Raw genomic sequence first — 20,422 nt, 5'->3', positions numbered from 1 at the left:
CCCTACCTGGTCCATGAGGTATGGTGGATTTGCTCATGTGAGGATCTCTGGACTCGTTCTTAGGGGATATAGAATATGAAGACTAGGACTCCTCATGTCTCAATGATTGGGCATCCAAACAATGGTCTGAGCATCCTTGGCGAGTGGGCTGGCCAACAAGAGCCCAGATTGCAAGATGTCTGTCAACAAAAACCAGTCTCTATGGATTAGACCTCCTCATTCTCTAGCCTCAGGAGTGTCAGGGACAGAGCCCACTCCCTTCCAGGAGGGAACTTTCAATACCCTCACATTGCAGGCATCATCACAGCGCTCCTGGAAGATCAGATCATCGTCCCAGCTTCCTTCCTTATGACTGTAGATAGAACAAACACACTGGCCCTGGCCCCAGGCACCACACTCCCAGTAAGCACTCAATGAGTGGGAGGGCTTGTTCTTATCCACCTGTGGAAAAGGCACCTGAAATAGACCGGATACATCTTGGTTTAAAGGCCTCTGTTTGGAGGGCTCCCCTGTGGCTTAGGCTATGGAAATATGGATTCAGAAGTGTGGAGCTGAAAATGCCCCATTGGGAAAGTCTCTTTGAGGGGTTACATCCAGGGCCTCACGCTTGGTGGAGAGCATTCGGGCATGGATTCCTTCTTTGTGCCGCGGGAGGTATTGTTTCAAATGGCCCTGAAGCACAACTCTTTTTTCACATGGAGGAACTCCCGTGAGGTATTCTGCCCACGGATCCCCTGAAGATATCCCATGTGCAAACACCAAGCCTCTAGAATCCACATTGAGCTTGGGAGCCTGATGAGAGTGGTGGCTATGAGTCTACAGATGGCGATAATAGTGTTCATCCAAAAGGACCACCCATCTGATGGATCCTCCTTTCCATCAACTTCGACAGACCTCCAGAGCAAGAGCTCAGGGTGTCCATCCTTTAACTCTCAAGGTTTGAGGGTGAGACTTTCCCACATATGGCCCATCACACACCTCTTTTCTCACAGAGAGGTTGTTTGGGCACAAGGCTCCATGGGCATGATATCAGAACCATGGCCACCTCTGGGACTGCACCTTTCCGAAGGAAGGCAACTCCACACACTGGGGAGCCCAATTTTCTCTATCATGATGGATATCTGATAACATGTGCAGCACTTCAGGGTCAAGTGCTTTCTCAGTCACTGCTTCACACGAATACACAGTAGAGAATCTCTTTTGGAGAGAAAAGATATCATTCCAAACACCCAAACTAAAGGCCCCTGGACAATGAAATCAAGGAAGGACTGAGGAAGGACACCCTATGAGCTGCCATTTCAATAGGCAGTGTCTTTGCCGCTTAGGGAAAATATAGGGTGTCATTTAACTGACCCACACCTCGTGTACTTTGAGAAGACATGGGTGCCAAGCACGGAGGACTGCTGGCAATCGACGTACTTCTAGAGAAAGGCCAAGAACGAGTGAAAATCTCATGCAAGAGTCCTGATACAGCCTTCGTGTCTAATAGTCCCCGGAAACACAGACAAGGGCTTGGGAATGAAACTGTGCCCTGGAATGTGGCTTGTATCCAAATTTCATCTCTCTCTCTCTCTCGGCTTCTTCCTCCTTCACATTCTCTCGAATCCTCCTCAGCCAAGGTTATCTGTGCTGGTCCAGGTTGGCAAATCTCAGCCAGGAGAGCAGTCAAATTCTTTAACCGAGATTCTCCATCAGTCTTCCAAACTCCTATCAACTACAAATTCTTTGCGCAGGAAGTAACTCCGCTTCTTGTATGGAGATATTTCACCTTACACCGTGCACCCATACCTTACCTTTCTCAGCCCTTCACACTGACAGATAACCATCCCATTGCCACTGCGTTCTACATGATCACACATTTGACTCCGAGATCAACATCTTTTCCACCACCTACACATAAGGGACCTAATGAGAATTCACTTATCTGCAACACCCCACGTGTGGGATCAGGTCTGTGAAGTGGCTGGTGAGGTGGATCTCTCGCCTCTTTCTAAGGGGCGTTAGGACATGAATTCTCTGCCTCTCCATGTCTCAGTGATTTGGCATCTAAGAAGGGGTCTGAGCACCCTTCAGCAGGGTCTGAATGACAATGGGACAGAGTTCCAGGATTCGGTCCCCTCAAACCAGTCTCCATTTGGGACAATCCTCCTCCTTCTCTAGACCCTCCATTGGCAGGCCAGAGGCCCCTCTCGTCCAAGAGCGAAACCTCAAGTCCTGCCCAAGGGGAGCCCTCACCACAGGGCTCACGGAAGATAACAAGAGAGACTCCTTAAATTCCTGACAACTGTGTACCCCACAAAGAGCCAGCAGTGGAACTAGTCACCCCACTTCCATCCAGCACCCCTTTAGACAGGACTTATTCTTATCAACCTGTGAAATACCCACCAGACATATCCCAGCTTCATTCTTGGGAAATTTGTTACTGTGGAGAGCTAGTTTGTGATTTCTTCTATTGACGTGCACGTTCCGAAGCAAGGAATGGTCCTTGCCCCCATTCCAGTATTTCGTAAGGGTTGATGTTGAGGGCCTCGTCTTTTTTGGAAGGCTGAGTGGCCAATTTTCAGGCTTTGAGATCTGGAATGAGATTTCTCATCCCGGTCATACTTAGGAGTCTTTTTTTCCCTGTTGGAAAAGACTGGAAGGGATAGGCTCACTGGTCCCTTTCAAATGGATCATCATCCAAAAGCAAGCCTGAGCAGTGCCTATTTCCTCAGCAGCCTGATGAGAATGGTGGCCATGAGAAGAATGCTGGAAATACTACTTATCATCCAATTGTCCAATACATCCAATGGATCCTCGTTTCATTTAGTATCAACATACCTCCAGATCATGAGATCAGGCTGCCCGAGGTACAACCAATTGGGGGTGACGGTGAGAGCTTCCCACTTTGGGCCCATCCCTCGCCTCTCTTCTCACATACGGTGTGTTGTGTCACAATACTTGGTGCGCAGCATGCCCTTGCCATGGCAACCATTGGGCCTGAACTTCTCAGATGGAAGGCAACTCCACCTCCTCTGTGCCCACCTGCTCTCTACAGAAGGATGCCTCTTCCCCTGAACGTGTGTCAGGCTCAACACGGTGGTTCCAAAACTGCTTCCCAGGAATACACAGTCTACAACCTCATTAGGAAAGAAAATATGGCATTGAAAAAGACCCACTCCCCACGGAGCCTGAACAGCAAAACAATGGCCGATGGAGGAAGAACAACACACGAGCATCTCTTTCCATGGGAGGAGGCTTTTCCCCTGAAGGAAACTATGGAATATCTCTTACTCTGATTTCCACCCCATGCCATTGGAGAAGATAGAGGGACCACAGCAAGGCTTTCAAACCTGTCTTCCAGGATGGAGCAGGGATTGTAATAGACACATTGTGGGCGTCAGGCCTTGAAGGAGAGAAGACTCTGGTACAAGTGTGCTGGTTTGTCCCATTTGTGTGCTAGCCACCTTAAAGAAAGACACGTCCTTGGAGAAATTATCCTGCCATTGACAGTTGCTTGAAACAACAGCTCCTTTACCTCTCTCTCGCCTTCTTTTCATCTCCTTCTCTCTAGCTCTCTCACTCTCCCCTTTGCCCCCCTTCAATTTCTCCTGTATCCTCCTGCTACAATTCGACCTGGGGTAATAATGGATCAAATATATTAGCCAAGAGAATGCTCCAAGTTATCCCCCAGCCTTTTCACCCTGTCATCCTAGGTCTGATCGCATATAAATTCCGTGGTCCTGAAAGACTTCCTGTGCTGTGTGGAGACACCCCAACTAGGTCAGCCTTAAACCATACTTCCCATATTCATCCCTTCCTATGGACACGCTGACCACTTCATATGTACTTCGGTCTCGAGGGTCCCATATTGGACGCAGAGTGCAACACACTTGAAACAACGTTCCCATGAGTGCTCTCCCAAGAAAGTGCTGATCTGCAGCATTCCCTACCTGGTCCATGAGGTATGGTGGATTTGCTCATGTGAGGATCTCTGGACTCGTTCTTAGCGGATATAGAATATGAAGACTAAGACTCCTCATGTCTCAATGATTGGGCATCCAAACAATGGTCTGAGCATCCTTGGCGAGTGGGCTGGCCAACAAGAGCCCAGAGTGCAAGATGTCTGTCAACAAAAACCAGTCTCTATGGATTAGACCTCCTCATTCTCTAGCCTCAGGAGTGTCAGGGACAGAGCCCACTCCCTTCCAGGAGGGAACTTTCAATACCCTCACATTGCAGGCATCATCACAGCGCTCCTGGAAGATCAGATCATCGTCCCAGCTTCCTTCCTTATGACTGTAGATAGAACAAACACACTGGCCCTGGCCCCAGGCACCACACTCCCAGTAAGCACTCAATGAGTGGGAGGGCTTGTTCTTATCCACCTGTGGAAAAGGCACCTGAAATAGACCGGATACATCTTGGTTTAAAGGCCTCTGTTTGGAGGGCTCCCCTGTGGCTTAGGCTATGGAAATATGGATTCAGAAGTGTGGAGCTGAAAATGCCCCATTGGGAAAGTCTCTTTGAGGGGTTACATCCAGGGCCTCACGCTTGGTGGAGAGCATTCGGGCATGGATTCCTTCTTTGTGCCGCGGGAGGTATTGTTTCAAATGGCCCTGAAGCACAACTCTTTTTTCACATGGAGGAACTCCCGTGAGGTATTCTGCCCACGGATCCCCGGAAGATATCCCATGTGCAAACACCAAGCCTCTAGAATCCACATTTAGCTTGGGAGCCTGATGAGAGTGGTGGCTATGAGTCTACAGATGGCGATAATAGTGTTCATCCAAAAGGTCCACCCATCTGATGGATCCTCCTTTCCATCAACTTCGACAGACCTCCAGAGCAAGAGCTCCGGGTGTCCATCCTTTAACTCTCAAGGTTTGAGGGTGAGACTTTCCCACATATGGCCCATCACACACCTCTTTTCTCACAGAGAGGTTGTTTGGGCACAAGGCTCCATGGGCATGATATCAGAACCATGGCCACCTCTGGGACTGCACCTTTCCGAAGGAAGGCAACTCCACACACTGGGGAGCCCAATTTTCTCTATCATGATGGATATCTGATAACATGTGCAGCACTTCAGGGTCAAGTGCTTTCTCAGTCACTGCTTCACACGAATACACAGTATAGGATCTCTTTTGGAGAGAAAAGATATCATTCCAAACACCCAAACTAAAGGCCCCTGGACAATGAAATCAAGGAACGACTGAGGAAGGACACCCTATGAGCTGCCATTTCAATAGGCAGTGTCTTTGCCGCTTAGGGAAAATATAGGGTGTCATTTAACTGACCCACACCTCGTGTACTTTGAGAAGACATGGGTGCCAAGCACGGAGGACTGCTGGCAATCGACGTACTTCTAGAGAAAGGCCAAGAACGAGTGAAAATCTCATGCAAGAGTCCTGATACAGCCTTCGTGTCTAATAGTCCCCGGAAACACAGACAAGGGCTTGGGAATGAACCTGTGCCCTGGAATGTGGCTTGTATCCAAATTTCATCTCTCTCTCTCTCTCGGCTTCTTCCTCCTTCACATTCTCTCGAATCCTCCTCAGCCAAGGTTATCTGTGCTGGTCCAGGTTGGCAAATCTCAGCCAGGAGAGCAGTCAAATTCTTTAACCGAGATTCTCCATCAGTCTTCCAAACTCCTATCAACTACAAATTCTTTGCGCAGGAAGTAACTCCGCTTCTTGTATGGAGATATTTCACCTTACACCGTGCACCCATACCTTACCATTCTCAGCCCTTCACACTGACAGATAACCATCCCATTGCCACTGCGTTCTACATGATCACACATTTGACTCCGAGATCAACATCTTTTCCACCACCTACACATAAGGGACCTAATGAGAATTCACTTCTCTGCAACACCCCACGTGTGGGATCAGGTCTGTGAAGTGGCTGGTGAGGTGGATCTCTCGCCTCTTTCTAAGGGGCGTTAGGACATGAATTCTCTGCCTCTCCATGTCTCAGTGATTTGGCATCTAAGAAGGGGTCTGAGCACCCTTCAGCAGGGTCTGAATGACAATGGGACAGAGTTCCAGGATTCGGTCCCCTCAAACCAGTCTCCATTTGGGACAATCCTCCTCCTTCTCTAGACCCTCCATTGGCAGGCCAGAGGCCCCTCTCGTCCAAGAGCGAAACCTCAAGTCCTGCCCAAGGGGAGCCCTCACCACAGGGCTCACGGAAGATAACAAGAGAGACTCCTTAAATTCCTGACAACTGTGTACCCCACAAACAGCCAGCAGTGGAACTAGTCACCCCACTTCCATCCAGCACCCCTTTAGACAGGACTTATTCTTATCAACCTGTGAAATACCCACCAGACATATCCCAGCTTCATTCTTGGGAAATTTGTTACTGTGGAGAGCTAGTTTGTGATTTCATCTATTGACGTGCACGTTCCGGAGCAAGGAATGGTCCTTGCCCCCATTGCAGTATTTCGTAAGGTTTGATGTTGAGGGCCTCGTCTTTTTTGGAAGGCTGAGTGGCCAATTTTCAGGCTTTGAGATCTGGAATGAGATTTCTCATCCCGGTCATACTTAGGAGTCTTTTTTTCCCTGTTGGAAAAGACTGGAAGGGATAGGCTCACTGGTCCCTTTCAAATGGATCATCATCCAAAAGCAAGCCTGAGCAGTGCCTATTTACTCAGCAGCCTGATGAGAATGGTGGCCCTGAGAAGAATGCTGGAAATACTACTTATCATCCAATTGTCCAATACATCCAATGGATCATGCTTTAATTTAGTATCAACATACCTCCAGATCATGAGATCAGGCTGCCCGAGGTACAACCAATTGGGGGTGACGGTGAGAGCTTCCCACTTTGGGCCCATCCCTCGCCTCTCTTCTCACATACGGTGTGTTGTGTCACAATACTTGGTGCGCAGCATGCCCTTGCCATGGCAACCATTGGGCCTGAACTTCTCAGATGGAAGGCAACTCCACCTCCTCTGTGCCCACCTGCTCTCTACAGAAGGATGTCTCTTCCCCTGAACGTGTGTCAGGCTCAACACGGTGGTTCCACAACTGCTTCCCAGGAATACACAGTCTACAACCTCATTAGGAAAGAAAATATGGCATTGAAAAAGACCCACTCCCCACGGAGCCTGAACAGCAAAACAATGGCCGATGGAGGAAGAACAACACACAAGCATCTCTTTCCATGGGAGGAGGCTTTTCCCCTGAAGGAAACTATGGAATATCTCTTACTCTGATTTCCACCCCATGCCATTGGAGAAGATAGAGGGACCACAGCAAGGCTTTCAAACCTGTCTTCCAGGATGGAGCAGGGATTGTAATAGACACATTGTGGGCGTCAGGCCTTGAAGGAGAGAAGACTCTGGTACAAGTGTGCTGGTTTGTCCCATTTGTGTGCTAGCCACCTTAAAGAAAGACACGTCCTTGGAGAAATTATCCTGCCATTGACAGTTGCTTGAAACAACAGCTCCTTTACCTCTCTCTCGCCTTCTTTTCATCTCCTTCTCTCTAGCTCTCTCACTCTCCCCTTTGCCCCCCTTCAATTTCTCCTGTATCCTCCTGCTACAATTCGACCTGGGGTAATAATGGATCAAATATATTAGCCAAGAGAATGCTCCAAGTTATCCCCCAGCCTTTTCACCCTGTCATCCTAGGTCTGATCGCATATAAATTCCGTGGTCCTGAAAGACTTCCTGTGCTGTGTGGAGACACCCCAACTAGGTCAGCCTTAAACCATACTTCCCATATTCATCCCTTCCTATGGACACGCTGACCACTTCATATGTACTTCGGTCTCGAGGGTCCCATATTGGACGCAGAGTGCAACGCACTTGAAACAACGTTCCCATGAGTGCTCTCCCAAGAAAGTGCTGATCTGCAGCATTCCCTACCTGGTCCATGAGGTATGGTGGATTTGCTCATGTGAGGATCTCTGGACTCGTTCTTAGGGGATATAGAATATGAAGTCTAGGACTCTTCATGTCTCAATGATTGGGCATCCAAAGAATGGTCTGAGCATCCTTGGCGAGTGGGCTGGCCAACAAGAGCCCAGAGTGCAAGATGTCTGTCAACAAAAACCAGTCTCTATGGATTAGACCTCCTCATTCTCTAGCCTCAGGAGTGTCAGGGACAGAGCCCACTCCCTTCCAGGAGGGAACTTTCAATACCCTCACATTGCAGGCATCATCACAGCGCTCCTGGAAGATCAGATCATCGTCCCAGCTTCCTTCCTTATGACTGTAGATAGAACAAACACACTGGCCCTGGCCCCAGGCACCACACTCCCAGTAAGCACTCAATGAGTGGGAGGGCTTGTTCTTATCCACCTGTGGAAAAGGCACCTGAAATAGACCGGATACATCTTGGTTTAAAGGCCTCTGTTTGGAGGGCTCCCCTGTGGCTTAGGCTATGGAAATATGGATTCAGAAGTGTGGAGCTGAAATTGCCCCATTGGGAAAGTCTCTTTGAGGGGTTACATCCAGGGCCTCACGCTTGGTGGAGAGCATTCGGGCATGGATTCCTTCTTTGTGCCGCGGGAGGTATTGTTTCAAATGGCCCTGAAGCACAACTCTTTTTTCACATGGAGGAACTCCCGTGAGGTATTCTGCCCACGGATCCCCTGAAGATATCACATGTTCAAACACCAAGCCTCTAGAATCCACATTTAGCTTGGGAGCCTGATGAGAGTTGTGGCTATGAGTCTACAGATGGCGATAATAGTGTTCATCCAAAAGGACCATCCATCTGATGGATCCTCCTTTCCATCAACTTCGACAGACCTCCAGAGCAAGAGCTCAGGGTGTCCATCCTTTAACTCTCAAGGTTTGAGGGTGAGACTTTCCCACATATGGCCCATCACACACCTCTTTTCTCACAGAGAGGTTGTTTGGGCACAAGGCTCCATGGGCATGATATCAGAACCATGGCCACCTCTGGGACTGCACCTTTCCGAAGGAAGGCAACTCCACACACTGGGGAGCCCAATTTTCTCTATCATGATGGATATCTGATAACATGTGCAGCACTTCAGGGTCAAGTGCTTTCTCAGTCACTGCTTCACACGAATACACAGTAGAGAATCTCTTTTGGAGAGAAAAGATATCATTCCAAACACCCAAACTAAAGGCCCCTGGACAATGAAATCAAGGAACGACTGAGGAAGGACACCCTATGAGCTGCCATTTCAATAGGCAGTGTCTTTGCCGCTTAGGGAAAATATAGGGTGTCATTTAACTGACCCACACCTCGTGTACTTTGAGAAGACATGGGTGCCAAGCACGGAGGACTGCTGGCAATCGACGTACTTCTAGAGAAAGGCCAAGAACGAGTGAAAATCTCATGCAAGAGTCCTGATACAGCCTTCGTGTCTAATAGTCCCCGGAAACACAGACAAGGGCTTGGGAATGAAACTGTGCCCTGGAATGTGGCTTGTATCCAAATTTCATCTCTCTCTCTCTCTCGGCTTCTTCCTCCTTCACATTCTCTCGAATCCTCCTCAGCCAAGGTTATCTGTGCTGGTCCAGGTTGGCAAATCTCAGCCAGGAGAGCAGTCAAATTCTTTAACCGAGATTCTCCATCAGTCTTCCAAACTCCTATCAACTACAAATTCTTTGCGCAGGAAGTAACTCCGCTTCTTGTATGGAGATATTTCACCTTACACCGTGCACCCATACCTTACCATTCTCAGCCCTTCACACTGACAGATAACCATCCCATTGCCACTGCGTTCTACATGATCACACATTTGACTCCGAGATCAACATCTTTTCCACCACCTACACATAAGGGACCTAATGAGAATTCACTTCTCTGCAACACCCCACGTGTGGGATCAGGTCTGTGAAGTGGCTGGTGAGGTGGATCTCTCGCCTCTTTCTAAGGGGCGTTAGGACATGAATTCTCTGCCTCTCCATGTCTCAGTGATTTGGCATCTAAGAAGGGGTCTGAGCACCCTTCAGCAGGGTCTGAATGACAATGGGACAGAGTTCCAGGATTCGGTCCCCTCAAACCAGTCTCCATTTGGGACAATCCTCCTCCTTCTCTAGACCCTCCATTGGCAGGCCAGAGGCCCCTCTCGTCCAAGAGCGAAACCTCAAGTCCTGCCCAAGGGGAGCCCTCACCACAGGGCTCACGGAAGATAACAAGAGAGACTCCTTAAATTCCTGACAACTGTGTACCCCACAAAGAGCCAGCAGTGGAACTAGTCACCCCACTTCCATCCAGCACCCCTTTAGACAGGACTTATTCTTATCAACCTGTGAAATACCCACCAGACATATCCCAGCTTCATTCTTGGGAAATTTGTTACTGTGGAGAGCTAGTTTGTGATTTCTTCTATTGACGTGCACGTTCCGAAGCAAGGAATGGTCCTTGCCCCCATTCCAGTATTTCGTAAGGGTTGATGTTGAGGGCCTCGTCTTTTTTGGAAGGCTGAGTGGCCAATTTTCAGGCTTTGAGATCTGGAATGAGATTTCTCATCCCGGTCATACTTAGGAGTCTTTTTTTCCCTGTTGGAAAAGACTGGAAGGGATAGGCTCACTGGTCCCTTTCAAATGGATCATCATCCAAAAGCAAGCCTGAGCAGTGCCTATTTCCTCAGCAGCCTGATGAGAATGGTGGCCATGAGAAGAATGCTGGAAATACTACTTATCATCCAATTGTCCAATACATCCAATGGGTCATGCTTTAATTTAGTATCAACATACCTCCAGATCATGAGATCAGGCTGCGTGATGTACAACGAATTGGGGGTGACGGTGAGAGCTTCCCACTTTGGGCCCATCCCTCGCCTCTCTTCTCACATACGGTGTGTTGTGTCACAATACTTGGTGCGCAGCATGCCCTTGCCATGGCAAACATTGGGCCTGAACTTCTCAGATGGAAGGCAACTCCACCTCCTCTGTGCCCACCTGCTCTCTACAGAAGGATGTCTCTTCCCCTGAACGTGTGTCAGGCTCAACACGGTGGTTCCAAAACTGCTTCCCAGGAATACACAGTCTACAACCTCATTAGGAAAGAAAATATGGCATTGAAAAAGACCCACTCCCCACGGAGCCTGAACAGCAAAACAATGGCCGATGGAGGAAGAACAACACACGAGCATCTCTTTCCATGGGAGGAGGCTTTTCCCCTGAAGGAAACTATGGAATATCTCTTACTCTGATTTCCACCCCATGCCATTGGAGAAGATAGAGGGACCACAGCAAGGCTTTCAAACCTGTCTTCCAGGATGGAGCAGGGATTGTAATAGACACATTGTGGGCGTCAGGCCTTGAAGGAGAGAAGACTCTGGTACAAGTGTGCTGGTTTGTCCCATTTGTGTGCTAGCCACCTTAAAGAAACACACGTCCTTGGAGAAATTATCCTGCCATTGACAGTTGCTTGAAACAACAGCTCCTTTACCTCTGTCTCGCCTTCTTTTCATCTCCTTCTCTCTAGCTCTCTCACTCTCCCCTTTGCCCCCCTTCAATTTCTCCTGTATCCTCCTGCTACAATTCGACCTGGGGTAATAATGGATCAAATATATTAGCCAAGAGAATGCTCCAAGTTATCCCCCAGCCTTTTCACCCTGTCATCCTAGGTCTGATCGCATATAAATTCCGTGGTCCTGAAAGACTTCCTGTGCTGTGTGGAGACACCCCAACTAGGTCAGCCTTAAACCATACTTCCCATATTCATCCCTTCCTATGGACACGCTGACCACTTCATATGTACTTCGGTCTCGAGGGTCCCATATTGGACGCAGAGTGCAACGCACTTGAAACAACGTTCCCATGAGTGCTCTCCCAAGAAAGTGCTGATCTGCAGCATTCCCTACCTGGTCCATGAGGTATGGTGGATTTGCTCATGTGAGGATCTCTGGACTCGTTCTTAGGGGATATAGAATATGAAGTCTAGGACTCTTCATGTCTCAATGATTGGGCATCCAAACAATGGTCTGAGCATCCGTGGCGAGTGGGCTGGCCAACAAGAGCCCAGAGTGCAAGATGTCTGTCAACAAAAACCAGTCTCTATGGATTAGACCTCCTCATTCTCTAGCCTCAGGAGTGTCAGGGACAGAGCCCACTCCCTTCCAGGAGGGAACTTTCAATACCCTCACATTGCAGGCATCATCACAGTGCTCCTGGAAGATCAGATCATCGTCCCAGCTTCCTTCCTTATGACTGTAGATAGAACAAACACACTGGCCCTGGCCCCAGGCACCACACTCCCAGTAAGCACTCAATGAGTGGGAGGGCTTGTTCTTATCCACCTGTGGAAAAGGCACCTGAAATAGACCGGATACATCTTGGTTTAAAGGCCTCTGTTTGGAGGGCTCCCCTGTGGCTTAGGCTATGGAAATATGGATTCAGAAGTGTGGAGCTGAAAATGCCCCATTGGGAAAGTCTCTTTGAGGGGTTACATCCAGGGCCTCACGCTTGGTGGAGAGCATTCGGGCATGGATTCCTACTTTGTGCCGCGGGAGGTATTGTTTCAAATGGCCCTGAAGCACAACTCTTTTTTCACATGGAGGAACTCCCGTGAGGTATTCTGCCCACGGATCCCCTGAAGATATCACATGTTCAAACACCAAGCCTCTAGAATCCACATTGAGCTTGGGAGCCTGATGAGAGTGGTGGCTATGAGTCTACAGATGGCGATAATAGTGTTCATCCAAAAGGACCACCCATCTGATGGATCCTCCTTTCCATCAACTTCGACAGACCTCCAGAGCAAGAGCTCAGGGTGTCCATCCTTTAACTCTCAAGGTTTGAGGGTGAGACTTTCCCACATATGGCCCATCACACACCTCTTTTCTCACAGAGAGGTTGTTTGGGCACAAGGCTCCATGGGCATGATATCAGATCCATGGCCACCTCTGGGACTGCACCTTTCCGAAGGAAGGCAACTCCACACACTGGGGAGCCCAATTTTCTCTATCATGATGGATATCTGATAACATGTGCAGCACTTCAGGGTCAAGTGCTTTCTCAGTCACTGCTTCACACGAATACACAGTATAGAATCTCTTTTGGAGAGAAAAGATATCATTCCAAACACCCAAACTAAAGGCCCCTGGACAATGAAATCAAGGAACGACTGAGGAAGGACACCCTATGAGCTGCCATTTCAATAGGCAGTGTCTTTGCCGCTTAGGGAAAATATAGGGTGTCATTTAACTGACCCACACCTCGTGTACTTTGAGAAGACATGGGTGCCAAGCACGGAGGACTGCTGGCAATCGACGTACTTCTAGAGAAAGGCCAAGAACGAGTGAAAATCTCATGCAAGAGTCCTGATACAGCCTTCGTGTCTAATAGTCCCCGGAAACACAGACAAGGGCTTGGGAATGAAACTGTGCCCTGGAATGTGGCTTGTATCCAAATTTCATCTCTCTCTCTCTCTCGGCTTCTTCCTCCTTCACATTCTCTCGAATCCTCCTCAGCCAAGGTTATCTGTGCTGGTCCAGGTTGGCAAATCTCAGCCAGGAGAGCAGTCAAATTCTTTAACCGAGATTCTCCATCAGTCTTCCAAACTCCTATCAACTACAAATTCTTTGCGCAGGAAGTAACTCCGCTTCTTGTATGGAGATATTTCACCTTACACCGTGCACCCATACCTTACCTTTCTCAGCCCTTCACACTGACAGATAACCATCCCATTGCCACTGCGTTCTACATGATCACACATTTGACTCCGAGATCAACATCTTTTCCACCACCTACACATAAGGGACCTAATGAGAATTCACTTATCTGCAACACCCCACGTGTGGGATCAGGTCTGTGAAGTGGCTGGTGAGGTGGATCTCTCGCCTCTTTCTAAGGGGCGTTAGGACATGAATTCTCTGCCTCTCCATGTCTCAGTGATTTGGCATCTAAGAAGGGGTCTGAGCACCCTTCAGCAGGGTCTGAATGACAATGGGACAGAGTTCCAGGATTCGGTCCCCTCAAACCAGTCTCCATTTGGGACAATCCTCCTCCTTCTCTAGACCCTCCATTGGCAGGCCAGAGGCCCCTCTCGTCCAAGAGCGAAACCTCAAGTCCTGCCCAAGGGGAGCCCTCACCACAGGGCTCACGGAAGATAACAAGAGAGACTCCTTAAATTCCTGACAACTGTGTACCCCACAAACAGCCAGCAGTGGAACTAGTCACCCCACTTCCATCCAGCACCCCTTTAGACAGGACTTATTCTTATCAACCTGTGAAATACCCACCAGACATATCCCAGCTTCATTCTTGGGAAATTTGTTACTGTGGAGAGCTAGTTTGTGATTTCATCTATTGACGTGTACGTTCCGAAGCAAGGAATGGTCCTTGCCCCCATTGCAGTATTTCGTAAGGGTTGATGTTGAGGGCCTCGTCTTTTTTGGAAGGCTGAGTGGCCAATTTTCAGGCTTTGAGATCTGGAATGAGATTTCTCATCCCGGTCATACTTAGGAGTCTTTTTTTCCCTGTTGGAAAAGACTGGAAGGGATAGGCTCACTGGTCCCTTTCAAATGGATCATCATCCAAAAGCAAGCCTGAGCAGTGCCTATTTCCTCAGCAGCCTGATGAGAATGGTGGCCCTGAGAAGAATGCTGGAAATACTACTTATCATCCAATTGTCCAATACATCCAATGGATCATGCTTTAATTTAGTATCAACATACCTCCAGATCATGAGATCAGGCTGCCCGATGTACAACCAATTGGGGGTGACGGTGAGAGCTTCCCACTTTGGGCCCATCCCTCGCCTCTCTTCTCACATACGGTGTGTTGTGTCACAATACTTGGTGCGCAGCATGCCCTTGCCATGGCAACCATTGGGCCTGAACTTCTCAGATGGAAGGCAACTCCACCTCCTCTGTGCCCACCTGCTCTCTACAGAAGGATGCCTCTTCCCCTGAACGTGTGTCAGGCTCAAAACGGTGGTTCCAAAACTGCTTCCCAGGAATACACAGTCTACAACCTCATTAGGAAAGAAAATATGGCATTGAAAAAGACCCACTCCCCACGGAGCCTGAACAGCAAAACAATGGCCGATGGAGGAAGAACAACACACGAGCATCTCTTTCCATGGGAGGAGGCTTTTCCCCTGAAGGAAACTGTGGAATATCTCTTACTCTGATTTCCACCCCATGCCATTCGAGAAGATATAGGGACCACAGCAAGGCTTTCAAACCTGTCTTCCAGGATGGAGCAGGGATTGTAATAGACACATTGTGGGCGTCAGGCCATGAAGGAGAGAAGACTCTGGTACAAGTGTGCTGGTTTGTCCCATTTGTGTGCTAGCCACCTTAAAGAAAGACACGTCCTTGGAGAAATTATCCTGCCATTGACAGTTGCTTGAAACAACAGCTCCTTTACCTCTCTCTCGCCTTCTTTTCATCTCCTTCTCTCTAGCTCTCTCACTCTCCCCTTTGCCCCCCTTCAATTTCTCCTGTATCCTCCTGCTACAATTCGACCTGGGGTAATAATGGATCAAATATATTAGCCAAGAGAATGCTCCAAGTTATCCCCCAGCCTTTTCACCCTGTCATCCTAGGTCTGATCGCATATAAATTCCGTGGTCCTGAAAGACTTCCTGTGCTGTGTGGAGACACCCCAACTAGGTCAGCCTTAAACCATACTTCCCATATTCATCCCTTCCTATGGACACGCTGACCACTTCATATGTACTTCGGTCTCGAGGGTCCCATATTGGACGCAGAGTGCAACACACTTGAAACAACGTTCCCATGAGTGCTCTCCCAAGAAAGTGCTGATCTGCAGCATTCCCTACCTGGTCCATGAGGTATGGTGGATTTGCTCATGTGAGGATCTCTGGACTCGTTCTTAGGGGATATAGAATATGAAGACTAGGACTCCTCATGTCTCAATTATTGGGCATCCAAACAATGGTCTGAGCATCCTTGGCGAGTGGGCTGGCCAACAAGAGCCCAGAGTGCAAGATGTCTGTCAACAAAAACCAGTCTCTATGGATTAGACCTCCTCATTCTCTAGCCTCAGGAGTGTCAGGGACAGAGCCCACTCCCTTCCAGGAGGGAACTTTCAATACCCTCACATTGCAGGCATCATCACAGCGCTCCTGGAAGATCAGATCATCGTCCCAGCTTCCTTCCTTATGACTGTAGATAGAACAAACACACTGGCCCTGGCCCCAGGCACCACACTCCCAGTAAGCACTCAATGAGTGGGAGGGCTTGTTCTTATCCACCTGTGGAAAAGGCACCTGAAATAGACCGGATACATCTTGGTTTAAAGGCCTCTGTTTGGAGGGCTCCCCTGTGGCTTAGGCTATGGAAATATGGATTCAGAAGTGTGGAGCTGAAAATGCCCCATTGGGAAAGTCTCTTTGAGGGGTTACATCCAGGGCCTCACGCTTGGTGGAGAGCATTCGGGCATGGATTCCTACTTTGTGCCGCGGGAGGTATTGTTTCAAATGGCCCTGAAGCACAACTCTTTTTTCACATGGAGGAACTCCCGTGAGGTATTCTGCCCACGGATCCCCTGAAGATATCCCATGTGCAAACACCAAGCCTCTAGAATCCACATTGAGCTTGGGAGCCTGATGAGAGTGGTGGCTATGAGTCTACAGATGGCGATAATAGTGTTCATCCAAAAGGTCCACCCATCTGATGGATCCTCCTTTCCATCAACTTCGACAGACCTCCAGAGCAAGAGCTCCGGGTGTCCATCCTTTAACTCTCAAGGTTTGAGGGTGAGACTTTCCCACATATGGCCCATCACACACCTCTTTTCTCACAGAGAGGTTGTTTGGGCACAAGGCTCCATGGGCATGATATCAGAACCATGGCCACCTCTGGGACTGCACCTTTCCGAAGGAAGGCAACTCCACACACTGGGGAGCCCAATTTTCTCTATCATGATGGATATCTGATAACATGTGCAGCACTTCAGGGTCAAGTGCTTTCTCAGTCACTGCTTCACACGAATACACAGTATAGGATCTCTTTTGGAGAGAAAAGATATCATTCCAAACACCCAAACTAAAGGCCCCTGGACAATGAAATCAAGGAACGACTGAGGAAGGACACCCTATGAGCTGCCATTTCAATAGGCAGTGTCTTTGCCGCTTAGGGAAAATATAGGGTGTCATTTAACTGACCCACACCTCGTGTACTTTGAGAAGACATGGGTGCCAAGCACGGAGGACTGCTGGCAATCGACGTACTTCTAGAGAAAGGCCAAGAACGAGTGAAAATCTCATGCAAGAGTCCTGATACAGCCTTCGTGTCTAATAGTCCCCGGAAACACAGACAAGGGCTTGGGAATGAACCTGTGCCCTGGAATGTGGCTTGTATCCAAATTTCATCTCTCTCTCTCTCTCGGCTTCTTCCTCCTTCACATTCTCTCGAATCCTCCTCAGCCAAGGTTATCTGTGCTGGTCCAGGTTGGCAAATCTCAGCCAGGAGAGCAGTCAAATTCTTTAACCGAGATTCTCCATCAGTCTTCCAAACTCCTATCAACTACAAATTCTTTGCGCAGGAAGTAACTCCGCTTCTTGTATGGAGATATTTCACCTTACACCGTGCACCCATACCTTACCATTCTCAGCCCTTCACACTGACAGATAACCATCCCATTGCCACTGCGTTCTACATGATCACACATTTGACTCCGAGATCAACATCTTTTCCACCACCTACACATAAGGGACCTAATGAGAATTCACTTCTCTGCAACACCCCACGTGTGGGATCAGGTCTGTGAAGTGGCTGGTGAGGTGGATCTCTCGCCTCTTTCTAAGGGGCGTTAGGACATGAATTCTCTGCCTCTCCATGTCTCAGTGATTTGGCATCTAAGAAGGGGTCTGAGCACCCTTCAGCAGGGTCTGAATGACAATGGGACAGAGTTCCAGGATTCGGTCCCCTCAAACCAGTCTCCATTTGGGACAATCCTCCTCCTTCTCTAGACCCTCCATTGGCAGGCCAGAGGCCCCTCTCGTCCAAGAGCGAAACCTCAAGTCCTGCCCAAGGGGAGCCCTCACCACAGGGCTCACGGAAGATAACAAGAGAGACTCCTTAAATTCCTGACAACTGTGTACCCCACAAACAGCCAGCAGTGGAACTAGTCACCCCACTTCCATCCAGCACCCCTTTAGACAGGACTTATTCTTATCAACCTGTGAAATACCCACCAGACATATCCCAGCTTCATTCTTGGGAAATTTGTTACTGTGGAGAGCTAGTTTGTGATTTCTTCTATTGACGTGCACTTTCCGGAGCAAGGAATGGTCCTTGCGCCCATTCCAGTATTTCGTAAGGTTTGATGTTGAGGGCCTCGTCTTTTTTGGAAGGCTGAGTGGCCAATTTTCAGGCTTTGAGATCTGGAATGAGATTTCTCATCCCGGTCATACTTAGGAGTCTTTTTTTCCCTGTTGGAAAAGACTGGAAGGGATAGGCTCACTGGTCCCTTTCAAATGGATCATCATCCAAAAGCAAGCCTGAGCAGTGCCTATTTACTCAGCAGCCTGATGAGAATGGTGGCCCTGAGAAGAATGCTGGAAATACTACTTATCATCCAATTGTCCAATACATCCAATGGATCATGCTTTAATTTAGTATCAACATACCTCCAGATCATGAGATCAGGCTGCCCGAGGAACAACCAATTGGGGGTGACGGTGAGAGCTTCCCACTTTGGGCCCATCCCTCGCCTCTCTTCTCACATACGGTGTGTTGTGTCACAATACTTGGTGCGCAGCATGCCCTTGCCATGGCAACCATTGGGCCTGAACTTCTCAGATGGAAGGCAACTCCACCTCCTCTGTGCCCACCTGCTCTCTACAGAAGGATGCCTCTTCCCCTGAACGTGTGTCAGGCTCAACACGGTGGTTCCACAACTGCTTCCCAGGAATACACAGTCTACAACCTCATTAGGAAAGAAAATATGGCATTGAAAAAGACCCACTCCCCACGGAGCCTGAACAGCAAAACAATGGCCGATGGAGGAAGAACAACACACGAGCATCTCTTTCCATGGGAGGAGGCTTTTCCCCTGAAGGAAACTATGGAATATCTCTTACTCTGATTTCCACCCCATGCCATTGGAGAAGATAGAGGGACCACAGCAAGGCTTTCAAACCTGTCTTCCAGGATGGAGCAGGGATTGTAATAGACACATTGTGGGCGTCAGGCCTTGAAGGAGAGAAGACTCTGGTACAAGTGTGCTGGTTTGTCCCATTTGTGTGCTAGCCACCTTAAAGAAAGACACGTCCTTGGAGAAATTATCCTGCCATTGACAGTTGCTTGAAACAACAGCTCCTTTACCTCTCTCTCGCCTTCTTTTCATCTCCTTCTCTCTAGCTCTCTCACTCTCCCCTTTGCCCCCCTTCAATTTCTCCTGTATCCTCCTGCTACAATTCGACCTGGGGTAATAATGGATCAAATATATTAGCCAAGAGAATGCTCCAAGTTATCCCCCAGCCTTTTCTCCCTGTCATCCTAGGTCTGATCGCATATAAATTCCGTGGTCCTGAAAGACTTCCTGTGCTGTGTGGAGACACCCCAACTAGGTCAGCCTTAAACCATACTTCCCATATTCATCCCTTCCTATGGACACGCTGACCACTTCATATGTACTTCGGTCTCGAGGGTCCCATATTGGACGCAGAGTGCAACGCACTTGAAACAACGTTCCCATGAGTGCTCTCCCAAGAAAGTGCTGATCTGCAGCATTCCCTACCTGGTCCATGAGGTATGGTGGATTTGCTCATGTGAGGATCTCTGGACTCGTTCTTAGGGGATATAGAATATGAAGTCTAGGACTCTTCATGTCTCAATGATTGGGCATCCAAAGAATGGTCTGAGCATCCTTGGCGAGTGGGCTGGCCAACAAGAGCCCAGAGTGCAAGATGTCTGTCAACAAAAACCAGTCTCTATGGATTAGACCTCCTCATTCTCTAGCCTCAGGAGTGTCAGGGACAGAGCCCACTCCCTTCCAGGAGGGAACTTTCAATACCCTCACATTGCAGGCATCATCACAGCGCTCCTGGAAGATCAGATCATCGTCCCAGCTTCCTTCCTTATGACTGTAGATAGAACAAACACACTGGCCCTGGCCCCAGGCACCACACTCCCAGTAAGCACTCAATGAGTGGGAGGGCTTGTTCTTATCCACCTGTGGAAAAGGCACCTGAAATAGACCGGATACATCTTGGTTTAAAGGCCTCTGTTTGGAGGGCTCCCCTGTGGCTTAGGCTATGGAAATATGGATTCAGAAGTGTGGAGCTGAAAATGCCCCATTGGGAAAGTCTCTTTGAGGGGTTACATCCAGGGCCTCACGCTTGGTGGAGAGCATTCGGGCATGAATTCCTTCTTTGTGCCGCGGGAGGTATTGTTTCAAATGGCCCTGAAGCACAACTCTTTTTTCACATGGAGGAACTCCCGTGAGGTATTCTGCCCACGGATCCCCTGAAGATATCACATGTTCAAACACCAAGCCTCTAGAATCCACATTGAGCTTGGGAGC

The sequence above is a fragment of the Sus scrofa genome, chromosome Y (genome assembly GCF_054392235.1).
Source record: "Sus scrofa isolate SSC_HxYL_T2T_F1_AM1 chromosome Y, Sscrofa_HxYL_maternal_Yorkshire_Landrace_v2.0, whole genome shotgun sequence".
Classification (NCBI taxonomy): Eukaryota; Metazoa; Chordata; class Mammalia; order Artiodactyla; family Suidae; genus Sus; species Sus scrofa.
The sequence above is the reverse complement of the archived record's forward strand: the minus strand, read 5'-3'. Positions refer to the sequence as shown.